We start from the raw sequence: 12834 nt of genomic DNA, 5'->3' as shown, positions 1-12834 counted from the left end.
TTCTTTTTAAAATATTTTTTTATTAACATATAATGTATTATTTGCTCCAGGGGTACAGGTCTGTGAATCGTCAGGCTTACACACTTCACAGCACTCACCATAGCCCATACCCTCCCCAGTGTCCATAACACAGCCACCCCATCCCTTGCCCCCCACCTCCCAACAACCCTCAGTTTGTTTCGTGAGGGTAAGAGTCTCTTATGGTTTGCCTCCCTTCCGATCTCACCTTGTTTCCTTTTTTCCCTCGCTAGCCTCCACAATCTCCCGCCCTGCCTCTCAAATTCCTCATATCAGAGAGATCATATGATAATTGTCTTTCTCTGATTGACTTATTTCACTTATCATAATACCCTCTAGGTCCATCCATGTCGTTGCAAATGGCAAGATTTTATTTCTTGATGGCTGCATGGTATTCCATTGTGTATATATACCTCATCTTCTTAAAATTCATCTGTTGATGGACATCTAGGTTCCTTCCATAGTTTGGCTATTGTGGACATTGCTGCTATAAACATTCGGGTGCACTTCAGATCACTACACTTGTAGTGTACACTGCAAATGTAAAGATATTCCTTAATTTCTCTTTCCTCTGTCTTGCTGTTGGTGTATAGAAATGCAACTGATTTCTGAGCATTGATTTTTATATCCTGACACTTTACTGAATTCCTGTATGGGTTCTAGCAGTTTGGGAGTGGATTATTTTGTTTTTTTCCACATAAAGTATCATATCATCTGCAAAGAGTGAGAGTTTGACTTCTTCCTTGCCGATTCGGATGCCTTTTCTTTTTGTTGTCTGATTGCCGAGGCTAGGACTTCTAGTACCATGTCGAATAGCAGTGGTGATAGTGGACATCCCTGCTATGTTCCTGACCTTAGGGGTAAAGCTCTCAGTTTTTCCCCACTGAGAATGATATTCACTGTGGGTTTTTCATAGATGGTTTTGATGGTAGTGAGGTATGTACCCTTTATCCTTATACTTTGAAGAGTTTTGGTCATGAAAGGATGCTGTACTTTGTTAAATGCTTTTTCAGCATCTATTTAGAGAATAATATGGTTCTTTTTCTTTTTTTTAATTAATGTATTGTATCACATTGATTGATTTGCAGATGTTGAACCAACCTTGCAGCCCAGGAGTAAATCCCACTCGGTCATGGTGAATAATCCTTTTAATATACTGTTGGATCCTATTGGCTAGTATTTTGGTGTGAGTTTTGTTCATCAAGGATATTGGTCGGCAATTCTCTTTTTTGATGGGATCTTTGGTTTTGAGATCAAGGTAATGCTGGCCTCATTTGTTTGTATTTCTTTGGTGTTAGTTGTGATCTCTCCTCTTTCATTCATGATTTTTATTCATTTGGGTCCTTTCTGTTTTCTTTTTGATGAGTCTGGCCAGGGGTTTATCAATCTTATTAATTCTTTCAAAGAACCAGCTCCTAGTTTCATTGGTTTGTACTACTGTTCTTTTGGTTTCTATTTCATTGACTTCTGCTCTGATCTTTATTATTTCTCTTCTCCTGCTGGGTTTAGGCTTTCTTTGCTGTTCTTTCTCCAGCTTCTTTAGGTGTAGGGTTAGGTTGTGTACTTGAGACCTTTCTTGTTTCTTGGGAAAGTCTTGTATCGCTATATACTTTCCTCTCAGGACCACCTTTGCTGTGTCCCACAAATTTTGAACTGTTGTGTTTTCAATTTCATTTATTTCCACGAATTTTTTCAATTCTCCTTAATTCCTGGTTGACCCATTCATTTAGTAGGATCTTTAGTAGGATGCTCTTTAGCCTCTACGTGTTTGGGTTCTTTCCAACTTTCCTCTTGTGATTGAGTTCTAGCTTCAGAGCATTGCGGTCTGAAAATATGCAGGGAATGATCCCAGTGGTTTGGTACCAGTTGAGACCTGATTTGTGATCCAGGATGAGATCTATTCTGGAGAATGTTCCATGTACAGTAGAGAAGAATGTTTGTTCTGTTGCTTTGGGATGGAATGTTCTGAACATATCTGTGATGTCCATCTGGTCCAGTGTGTTATTTAAAGACTTTATTTCCTTGTTGATCTTTTACTTGGATGATCTGTCCATTTCAGTGAGGGGGATGTTAAAGTCCCCTACTATTATTGTATTATTGTCAATGTGTTTCTTTGATTTTGATATTAATTGGTTTTTATAATTGGAAGCTACCATGTGTTAGGGGCATAGATATTTAAAAGTGTTAGATCTTCTTCTTGGACAGAACCTTTAAGTATGATATAGTGTCCTTCTTCATCTCTTATTATAGTCTTTGGCTTAAAATCTAATAGATCTGAAATAAGGATTGCCACCCCAGTTTTCTTTTGATGTCCATTAGCATGGTAAATTGTTTTCCACCCCTTCACTTTAAATCTGGAGCTGTCTTTGGGTCTAAAATTAGTTTCTTTTAGACATCATAACAATGGGTCTTGTTTTGGTTGTTGGTTTTTTTGTTTGTTTGTTTGTTTTGTTTTATTTTAATCCATTCTGATATCCTATGTTTTTTGATTGGGGCATTTAGCCCATTTACTTTTAGGGTAACTATTGAAAGATATTAATTTAGTTTCATTGTATTGCCTATAAGGTGACTGTTACTGTATATTGTCTCTGTTCCTTTCTGGTCTGTTACTTTAAGGCTCTCTCTTTGCTTAGAGGACCTCTTTCAATATTTCCTGTAGGGCTGGTTTGATGTTTGCAAATTCTTTTAATTTTTGTTTGTCCTGGAAATTTTTATCTCTCCTTATATATTCAATGACAGCCTAGTTGGATACAGTATTCTTGGCTGCATATTTTTCTCATTTAGTGCTCTGAATATATCATGCTAGTCCTTTCTGCCCTGCCAGGTCTCTATGGATAGGTCTGCTATCAATCAAATAGTTCTACATTGTATGTTATAGACCTCTTGTCCTAAGCTACTTTCAGAATTTTCTCTTTGTCACTGAGACTTGTAAGTTTTACTGTTAGATGACAGGGTGTGGACCTATTTTTATTGATTTTGAGGGTAGTTCTCTGTGCCTCCTGGATTTTGATGCTTGTTTCCTTCACCACATTTGGGAAATACTTTGCTATGATTTGCTCCAGTATACCTTCTGCCCCCTCTGTCTTTCTTCTTCTTCTGGGATTTCAATTATTCTAATATTGTTTTGTCTTATGGTATCACTTATCTCTCGAATTCTCCCCTTGTGTCCAGTAGTTATTTGTCTCTCTTTTGCTCAACTTCTTTATTCTCCATCATTTGGTCTTCTATGTCACTAATTCTCTCTTCTGCCTCATTTATCCTAGCAGTAAGAGCCTCCATTTTTTATTGCACCTCACTAATAGCTTTTTTATTTCAACTTGGTTAGATTTTAGTTCTTTTATTTCTCCAGAAAGGGATTTTATTTCTGCAGAAGCGATTCCCTGACATTGTCCATGCTTTTTTTGAGCCCAGCTAGCACCTTGATAATTATCATTCTGAACTCTAGTTCTGATGTATTACTAATGTCCATATTGATTAGGTCCCTAGCCATTGGTACTGCCTCTTGCTCTTTTTTTTTTTTTTTTTGTGGTGAGTTTTTCCACCTTGTCATTGTATCCAGATAAGAATAGATGAATGAGGGAACAAAATACTAAAAGGGTAGCAACAACCCCAGAAAAATATACACTAACCAAATCAGAAGAGAACTGAAACACAGGGGAGAAGAATGTGGGGGGGAAAAGGAGAAAAAAATATTAGACTGGTGATAGAAAAGAGCCACACACTTGATTTGGGGTGTATTTTGGTCTGTTAGATGAAACTACCTCTCAAAATTTTAAAGAACAAAAACATATATAGGCAAAAATAAGGGTAAACATGATGAAAGGTTGGAATATGACTGCGAAGATGAAAATTTAAGAAGATTATAAAAGAGGAATTGATAAGATAAGAAATTGGTTGAAAACAAAAAAAAAAAAAAGAAAAGAAAGAATTTGATAAGGCTGGAACTAGAACAAAGCCATGGGCTAGATTTAGGGTATATTTTGATCTATTAGAAGTAATTGTATCCTCAAATTAAAAAAAAAAAAACCCTCTATGTATCAAAAAATAAGGTTAAATATAATGAAGGGATAAAATATGACTATAACAATGAAAATTTAAAAAGATTCTTAAAAAGGTATTGATAAGACAAAATAGTTAAAAACTGTTAAAGTAGGGAAGAGGAGAAATTTTTAAAAAATAGAATAAGAAAAAAATAAAATTAAAAAAATTTAATTATAAAAGACTAAGGAATCATGGGGAAAAGCCATGAATTCCACGAATACAGCCATGAATATGCTGTATTCCGCAGCTCTGAAGTTCTACAGTTCTCATTGATCGGTGAACATGGTCTCGGCCAGGCGTTCTCGCTGATCTTCCGCATGGAGGGGCCTGTTGCCGTGATTCTCAAATGTCTTTGCTTGAGGCAGAATTGCACCGCCCCTGCCAGGGGCGGGGCTAAGTAATCGCAGGTTCCTGCTCAGGAGCTTTTGTTCCCTGAGCGCTTTCCGTAGAGCTCTGGAGGGCGGGAATGAAGATGGCGGCGCCCAGTCTGCCCCAGGGAGCTGAGAGGTTGGGGCCCCACTCCTCAGTGCGCCCTCGGAGAAAAGCCGTCAGTGCCTCCCGTCTCTCTAGTCTCTGGCCAAGCTCCAAGCTCACTGGCCTGTGAGCGAGCGTTTCTGTCTCTGGCGCTCAGCCCTGTTTGAAGTCTCCAAACCCAGCGGATTCCTGCTGCGCTGCTTCTCCCAGAGGAGGAAGGTGAGCATCCCCGGATCTGCAGCTTGTTCTGTCCCTGCCTGAAGAGCAATGACCCTACGTTGTCTGGGATCGCAGTTTAAGGGACCCTGGAGCTGCCAGCTCACTCCTCGGCTCCGTCCCTGCCGTGGACTCCCCCACTCTGATACCTGGGGATTCTGCCTCACGCAGAGGCCCCTGGTCTTTCTGTGACCCTGCGGATCCTGAGACCACCCTGTCCCTGCAAGGGCCACCCCCTGACACCCCCCCCCCCCCCCCCCCCCCTCCCCCCCCCCCCCCCCCTTAGCCTCTGGAGCGATGTCCCTCCGTGGAGCAGACTCTAACAGTCCCGTTTTTGTGCTGCGCGTCTCCACCGCTTGCTGGGAGCTGCCCCTCCCCCCGCAGCCTCTATTCCCCTATGTCGCCTTGGATTCACTAATCTGCACGTCCTACCTTCTGGAAAGTGGTCACTTTTCTGTTCTTCTCTTCTATCTCCTGTTGAGTTTGTAGGCGTTCAGAACGGTTTGATAACGACCTAGCTGAATTCCTGGGACCTGACGATATTTAGGTCTCTCACTTCTCCGCCATCTTGCTCCTTCCTCCAATCTGGACATATTCTTTTTAGATGATTGTTACACAGTTAGAGTAGGAATTGATGGAACGAAGCCCACACATTGAGTGCTTGCTGTGTACTCACACTCTGGCGGCATGTCACGGTTTCTGTCCTTGGCCCTGACTTGCTCCTGCTCTTAGTTATCAGTGCACTTGATGAGAACAGAAACGTGCAAAAGGGTATAGATTCTGGAGGGACATTGTCTAGTTTTGAATCCTGGCTCTTCTGCTTACGAGCTCCCTGTGACCTTAGGCAGCTTACTTAACCATTTTGTACCTCAGTTTCTTTATCTGTTAAGTGAGAATAATCATGATATCCATTTCATCGCTTTATTATGAATGTTCAGTGAGTTTAAAATGTTTAAAATGCTTAGAATGAGGACCGGCACACAAGAAGCACTAAGTGTTAGCTAAGACCAACATCAGTAATGGTTACACACTGATGACATGCTCACTACATTTACTGAAGAACGGAAGTTGGGAGAAACAATGATATTGTGAAGTATAAACTAAAGTAGTTGATCGAAATGAAGAAGATGAGATTGCGCACAGACAAATAAAAAATCCCATATGCGAATCCTCAAAAGTGAATTGGAGTAGAGTTGGCTTCATTTATTCATTGGCTTTTTAGTCCCAGCGACATGCCAGACACAATCTAATGTGCTATTTAAGAGAAAGAACCAGAGTTAGAAGGAGTTTTTGTTTTGTTTTGTTTTGTTTTTGAAGATTTTATTTATTTATTTGACAGACAGAGATCACCAGTAGGCAGAGAAGCAGGCAGAGAGAGAGAGGAGGAAACAGGCTCCCTGCTGAACAGAGAGCCTGATGTGGGGCTCGATCCCAGGACACTGGGATCATGACCTGAGCCGAAGGCAGAGGCTTTAACCCACTGAGCCACTCAGGCGCCCCAGAAGGAGTTTTAATTTAAGGTTGCATCAGTGGGATCAGGAGTATGTTCTCCAGACCAAGTCATCTGCTGCCCCAGTCAACCACATCTTGGGCTGTGGATTCAATTCTAGCTGCCACATTCCAAGAGAGACATTGGCCACTTGCCAGGTGTTCAAAGACAACCAGTCAGCATGGCCTGGGGATTAGGAACTGTGACTTACACTAAAGGGTGAAGGAATCAGGGACGAGTGGACCGGAAAGAATAAGCATGAGAAGGCTAGCAATAAATTTTCTGGAACAGTCCAAGTTTATGGCTACTGTTTCAGTGTAAATGCAAATTGTGTTCTAGTTCGTACCTAAAATGTGCCCCAATTTAGACAATAAAAATAGGATCTCTCTAATGATGACTTTCAAACATCTTATATGTTTCAATGAGGATGACTTAGACTTATTCCTTATTCCTATTTGTATGTGACAGCAGTGTAACTCAAAATATCTTAAATAAGAGGGCTTATGGGGAGTGCCTGGGTGACTCAGTTAAGCATTTGCCCTCAGCTCAGGTCATGATCTCAGGGTCCTAGGATCGAGTCCCACATTGGGCTCCCTGCTCAGTGGGGAGTCTTCTCCCTCTCCTCTCTTTCTCAAATAAATAAAATCTTTAAAAAGGAAAAAAAAGGGGGGGTGCTTCTTGGCTCACATAACCAAATGGTGGCAAAGGCAGAAGCAGAGTTGCCCATGGAAGGAACTAGAACCAGGGTGTTTTATTTCTGTTTTTCTCCCTTCTCTCCCTTACTCTGCTCCTTACTTCTGCAACAGATTTCATATTCTCCTGCTGCTGCAGGGTGCTCCAAATTGCTATTTATCAAGCTTAGCAACCAGAGAGAAAAGGAGGCTCTTCACGGTCAGGTTAGCCAGGAAAGGACTTTGCCTCAGTGTGTCTGGGTCAGGGGCAAGGTGAGGGGTAGCATGGGGAGGCAGGCAGGGCAGACTAAAATAATAACCACTATAAACTGCTATCAGCCAGTGAAAGGCACACAGAAACAGACTCGAGCTCGGTGTGATGATAAAGGCCACCTCCTAAAGATGAGTTTCTGATCACAGGAGGTGTTTAATTATCAGGTGGGTGACATGTGTAAACGGGTTCATGGTTTGAGTTAAGAATTTGGCTAGACAGTGTTTAAATTTCCATACAATCCCAAGATACTTTCCTTCCATAAATTTTCCTTATGTTTTTACGTACTTCATTACAAAGAATTGACGTTCCTAGTGTAAGAAATGGAATAATCCCCACTTTTTAAAATCGCGTGGAATTCCTAGGGGCCCAAAATGTACCGCAGAACTATTGGAACCAATCCAGTGAAGCTACATAATAAATTTAAAGCGTATTCTCTAGGGATCTTTTGCATTCTGCAGTTCTGTGATTTCAGAAAACCAGTCATAGCAAAGGGAGATCATTTGCTTCTGTAGTACTGAGCATACCTTAGATTATCCCACACTCACTTTGAGTACTAGAGGCAAGGCAAGATTTCTGAACTGACAGTGGTGAGATACGTAAGTAAATAATGAAATATGTAGGAAATAAAAATATTAATTAAGGATTTCACAGTCTCTCTCTAAAAACTTTATTCAGTCTGTTCTTAACAATTACAAAGCAGAGAGATACTATAATGGTATATGCTGTATTACACAGAAATATATGCTGTTTTTTATAATCCAGTGGGAATGTATTCTCCAAACAAGTAATCTGTTGCCCTGGTTAACCACATCTTGAGACCTGGATTCAAACATAAATTATATATATAATCGTGTATGTGTGCTGTATTACGTGCTGAGTAATGTGTGTGTGTGCGCACTGAGTAGTGGGTGCTGTATTACTCAGGCTGTGCAGGGGAGGAAAAGTTTTCCTCTACCCTCCAGGGTCCCTGGCTGGGACTAAAAACTAAACTGACAAAGACAGATTAGCAGAAGAAAAGGATACACATTTATTTAATATAAGTTTTATGAGACAAGGGTGTCTTCTTGAGGAAAAGAGGACCCAGAGAAGGAGCTGTGTATTTTTTTTTTTAAAGATTTTATGTATTTATTTGACAGAGAGAAATCACAAGTAGACGGAGAGGCAGGCAGAGAGAGGGAAGCAGGCTCCCCGCTGAGCAGAGAGCCTGATGCGGGACTCGATCCCAGGACCCTGAGATCATGACCTGAGCCGAAGGCAGCGGCTTAACCCACTGAGCCACCCAGGCGCCCAAGCTGTGTATTTTTGTGCTAGGTCTGATGAAAGGTGATGTCACAGAGGACTATGGGAGGTTAAGGAACATGAGGGATGCCTAATAAACTGGGGAAACCCTATTTGTTCAGATATTCTTGGCATCCCTTTGTCTTCAGAGATAAGGATGCTCTTGTCCTCTGGATATGGGAAGGGCAACCTTTCACTCGGGGTTTTATGACCTGTTTCAGGGGAGAACGGAAGGAAGGTAATAAAAGTAACCTTTCTGTTTCTGCTGTTTTCTCAGAACTCCTTCAACTTAAAATATTTAATACGCCGAGGTGCCGTACTTTGGGTAGCAAGTCCTGAACCCCATCACTCTGCCATCTGAAACTTTTCCCCAAATTTCACAGTTCAAAAGCTGAGCAGATTTTTTTTTTCATAACCCATCAAATTAGTCTCTTAGTCTTGCGTATTTCCATGAAAACAAAAGAAAAACAAAGCTTCATGTTTAGGACAAACTAGAAACTCAGTTTTTAAGTCCAGGGGGCAGTAAGTCAAGAAGATTTCTAGATGTTGGACTCAAATCATCTTCTGGAGTGAAGGCAGGCAGTGGTAATCCAACAGATTTTTTTTTGGTTTGCAGTTTGAATGCCTCTAGTGATATCCTCAGGGTGGACAGCTTCAGCTTGCAGGGCTGAAGGAAAACCCACAGTTTTAACTTTTACTGATTCTAAACCAGAAGGGTAGAAGAAAAAGTGGAAATGTTCATTTGAAGAGTTACAGCCAGATATCAGAGGAAATTAGAATTAAGGATTCAGTCCAGTGTAGAGATAGGTAACAAAAGCTGAAAGACAATAGGCAACAGGGCTACAGTTTAATACCCAAAAGACTGTGCTATGGTTTTCCAACTGAAATACGTATTATTTTCTCTACAGCTGCTTCCATTTCTATCAAAGATGATCAAAGTAAGACTAATTTGTTTGCAAAATAAATCTAGTCTCATTTAACGTGGTCTGATTGCTTGTGGAAGTGCAGGCAAAAAAAATAATTGAATGGTTGGCTTCTTTTGGAGGGGGGCGAAGGGGATCTGCCTTGTTGGAACTTTTCATAAAGAATCTCAGATTAGACTTTTAAAAGCCTCTTGAGATTTGGAAGCCAAGACAAGTATACTTCATCAGATAGGCCTGTAATACCTATGAATTTCAGTGAATTCTTCTCTTCCTGTCTCCTGAATATCATTCAGTTCCTGGGTCTGCCATGAGGTGAATTTCCTTACTCAACTGGTAAGGATAGAAACCCTGAAAAAAAGGTATCAGGTGATTTTTTCAAGGGTTTTTTTTGCTTCCATAAGGTCAACCTTAGTTGCCTAAAGGTGTCTGGTGGTATTTTATTCTATGCACATCATTCTCAAATATACCATTCTAGTCAAAGCCCTGATAAGATAAGCAATGTTTCCAATTGCATCCTATTATAAGGACACAAAATCTATAAAAATAGGTTATTGAACTTATGAAAATAAATATATTGCCATGGCAGTAAGAATACTTATTAAGAGTTTCTGATTCTGGAGGGACCGGGTAAGAAGAAAAAGTAATGATTTCATCTTTACCAAACTTTGGCATACTTTACCAAACTCCTGTAAGTTACAGATGGCTTCCGAGAAAAGAGAAAAGTTTTCCTTAAACCTGGAACACAAAACATTAAAGAACCAGTAATGCTTCAAATAAAAAGTTATAAAAAGTCCATTCAGTTCCCTGTAATTCATTCTTATTCTGCTTGATCTTGAATTAGCAGTTCTATGAATTTATCAGCTTTTTCTTTCATTCTAGAAATTCTCGTTCAGTCTAGTGGAATAATCTCAGTGTTACGCCAGTGATTCTGGGGGCAGCCCTGTCACCTGTAGCTATTGCAAGGGCTTTCACAGACCCAGTAAGTCAATAACTGCCTGTGAATGACAAAGGGCTTAAAAAGGGGCCACGGTTAAAGATCTGGTAAGAGTTCATTTGATAAGGAAGTTTAGTTATTTCTGTGACATACAACATTTTCATGTAGTAATTGGGCAATGAGGGTACGGACAAATGTCTGTGAACTTCATGTAATTTCTCGAATGTCCATACACCTATAACCTACAAAGGTTTAGACTTACTTCCTATCTGGTGTTGCTCCCCATGTAATTTAACGTGCCAAATAAACCTAATTAATGTTCCCATCTCTCCTGTAGGTGGTAAGAGAAGAAATCTTTGGAGATTTCCCAGAGATTCTCTGAGAAAGTTAGTTTGAGGTCAAATGACCCCATTTCATGTTGATTTGGAGAAACCGTACATAATGTCCAGAGTCAGACTTGATGAAATAGGATAACACCTCGTTATAAAATTATCTATATAGCCAAAGTGCCATAAAATACTTCAAAGATAAATACATATGGCTGTATTGTATGAATGTTAAAAAAGAAAAAAACACCTTTGCTCTTTAATGTTGAGAAGGTTGGGGTTTTTTTTTTGCTGTTGTTTTTTTGTTTGGTTGGTTTTTTGTTTTTTTTTTTTTAACTAATCAAAGACCTGATAAAGACAACACAAAGATAGGAAAATATTTTAAGACACAAAATCTTGGTTTCTCAGAGAAATTACCTAAAAGGTTAAAAAAACCTTTTGTGGTTTTTTTTTGTTTTTTGTTTTTTTTTGTTTTTTGTTTTTTTGTAATTTCTTAATCTAAGAAAAGCCTTTTGTTTTAGCAGAGAGAGAAACAAAATTCTAGTTTTGCACCAATGGAATTTGATATTTAGGTCCATTTAAAAAAAAAAAGAAAAGAATTTATAAACAAAACTGTTCAATCTTAGTAGCTTAACCACATATAAAACTCCTTTTTTTGCAACTGCTTACAATTTTCTTGTTTTTAAATCCATTCGGTTTTTTGTCCTATACTTTTTCTTCTTCTCATTCTGGAACAACTAGTCATTCTACTTCACCTTGCTAAAACACATCTTATTTTCCTTGCATATAGGGTTTTTCTTACCCTTATTATTCTCATTAGTCTCATTTATGTACAGTAATTCAAACTTTTAATCAGTAATCTTTCTTTTTCAGTGAAAAGTAGGATGTAAGAAATTTTGAACTGACATATATCATCCTGGAGCTAATTTATTAATACATCACTTCATAATTTCCAGAGTCATATGTCTTTTTCACTGTAAAATTTATCATGTTTATTAACTGACCCAAATATATCTAGCTTCTCTACACTATATAAAACCAAGATGCCAAAGATAGATAAACTTATATTCAGTCATCAATATTTTAATGTTTTATATTATTTAGGAATAATCTCTATATTCAAATGAATCTTAATCTTTTGGCCTAACTTGGTATAATATAGCTTTAAGGTTTAAAGTCATCAAAGAGTTCTGAAATTTTTAAAATAGATATTATAAAACATAATTTTGTTGAAAAGTTCATTTACAAACTTTTATCCCACTTACATCCACTTGATTTATTTGTTTTTAACACCTATATTTGAATAACTTATGAAAATTTCATGAGACTAAACAAAGTTAGCCGTCTTCTTATTTTTCTCATTGACAAAGCAGCAAAGTATCAAAATATCATTGAAGCAGAAAACTGAAAAAGTTAAACATATGGTTCTTCCCTCTTTTATTTTTTAACTGCTATGCTTGACATGCATCAAGCAATTCGTTTTTATTGTACATTTTGTTCTTAGGTTGGGTTTATAGTTTTATAATCTTAAACATCTAGCAGAGATAATATAGGTTTGTTTGAATAGTAAGCCTAGGAAGAAAAAAAATGTATGTTTGCATTATATGTAAGGCTGACAACTCTCAAGACATGCCTGTTTTTATTATATGAACAATTTAAAAACTAGCTCTATTTGTCAAAGATTATCCTAGATCATGCGAACTTAAGAAAACATTTGGGTTCGTTGCTGTCTTACTGAGAGTTTTAGAAATACTTAATTTGTGTGAGTGCTCATTTATATCTAAGCCAGTTTGAGTAGAACTTCTTCAGGGAATTTTATAAATTAATTTGGACAGTACAAATGGAAGCCCTACCGCTTTTGTTTTAAAATTTTAGCCATGTGTCAGGTACCTGATGTGTCAGATCTGAAATCTAGTGTCCTTAATATTTAAATGTCCTTCTTTGTCTTAAGTGCAAGACAGTTCTGTTTCCAGCACTCTATCTTTTACAGTATCAGCAAGCATTCTGAGATGAATGAGGGAGGTTTGGAGACTGGTATGGATAGGTGGACCCTGAATTGCTTCATGGGCCAAGTTTTTGGTTTTGTAAAAGACAAAGCCAGTTGTTTCTAATTCTTCAAGTATTGGGTCATTGCTTGAATGATATCAAGGGGCCGGCCCACCCGTCCATTATCTTAATTACCTTCAACTT

The 12834-nt window shown here is 38.7% G+C and overlaps 1 long non-coding RNA gene across 1 annotated transcript in view; it reads left to right on the top strand.

The window, feature by feature from the left end:
• Window positions 1-4526: 4526 nt before the first annotated feature.
• The window catches only part of LOC132017133 (uncharacterized), a 166637-nt gene continuing 158329 nt past the window's right edge, over window positions 4527-12834 (top strand). The window contains exon 1 of the long non-coding RNA XR_009404174.1: window positions 4527-4752. This is a non-coding gene — a long non-coding RNA (uncharacterized LOC132017133). The remainder of the gene's footprint in view (window positions 4753-12834) is intronic.

Source organism: Mustela nigripes, chromosome 5, assembly GCF_022355385.1.
Source record: "Mustela nigripes isolate SB6536 chromosome 5, MUSNIG.SB6536, whole genome shotgun sequence".
In the NCBI taxonomy this organism is placed as follows: Eukaryota; Metazoa; Chordata; class Mammalia; order Carnivora; family Mustelidae; genus Mustela; species Mustela nigripes.
Note: the sequence above shows the minus strand (reverse complement) of the source record. Positions and strands in the feature narration are given on the sequence as shown.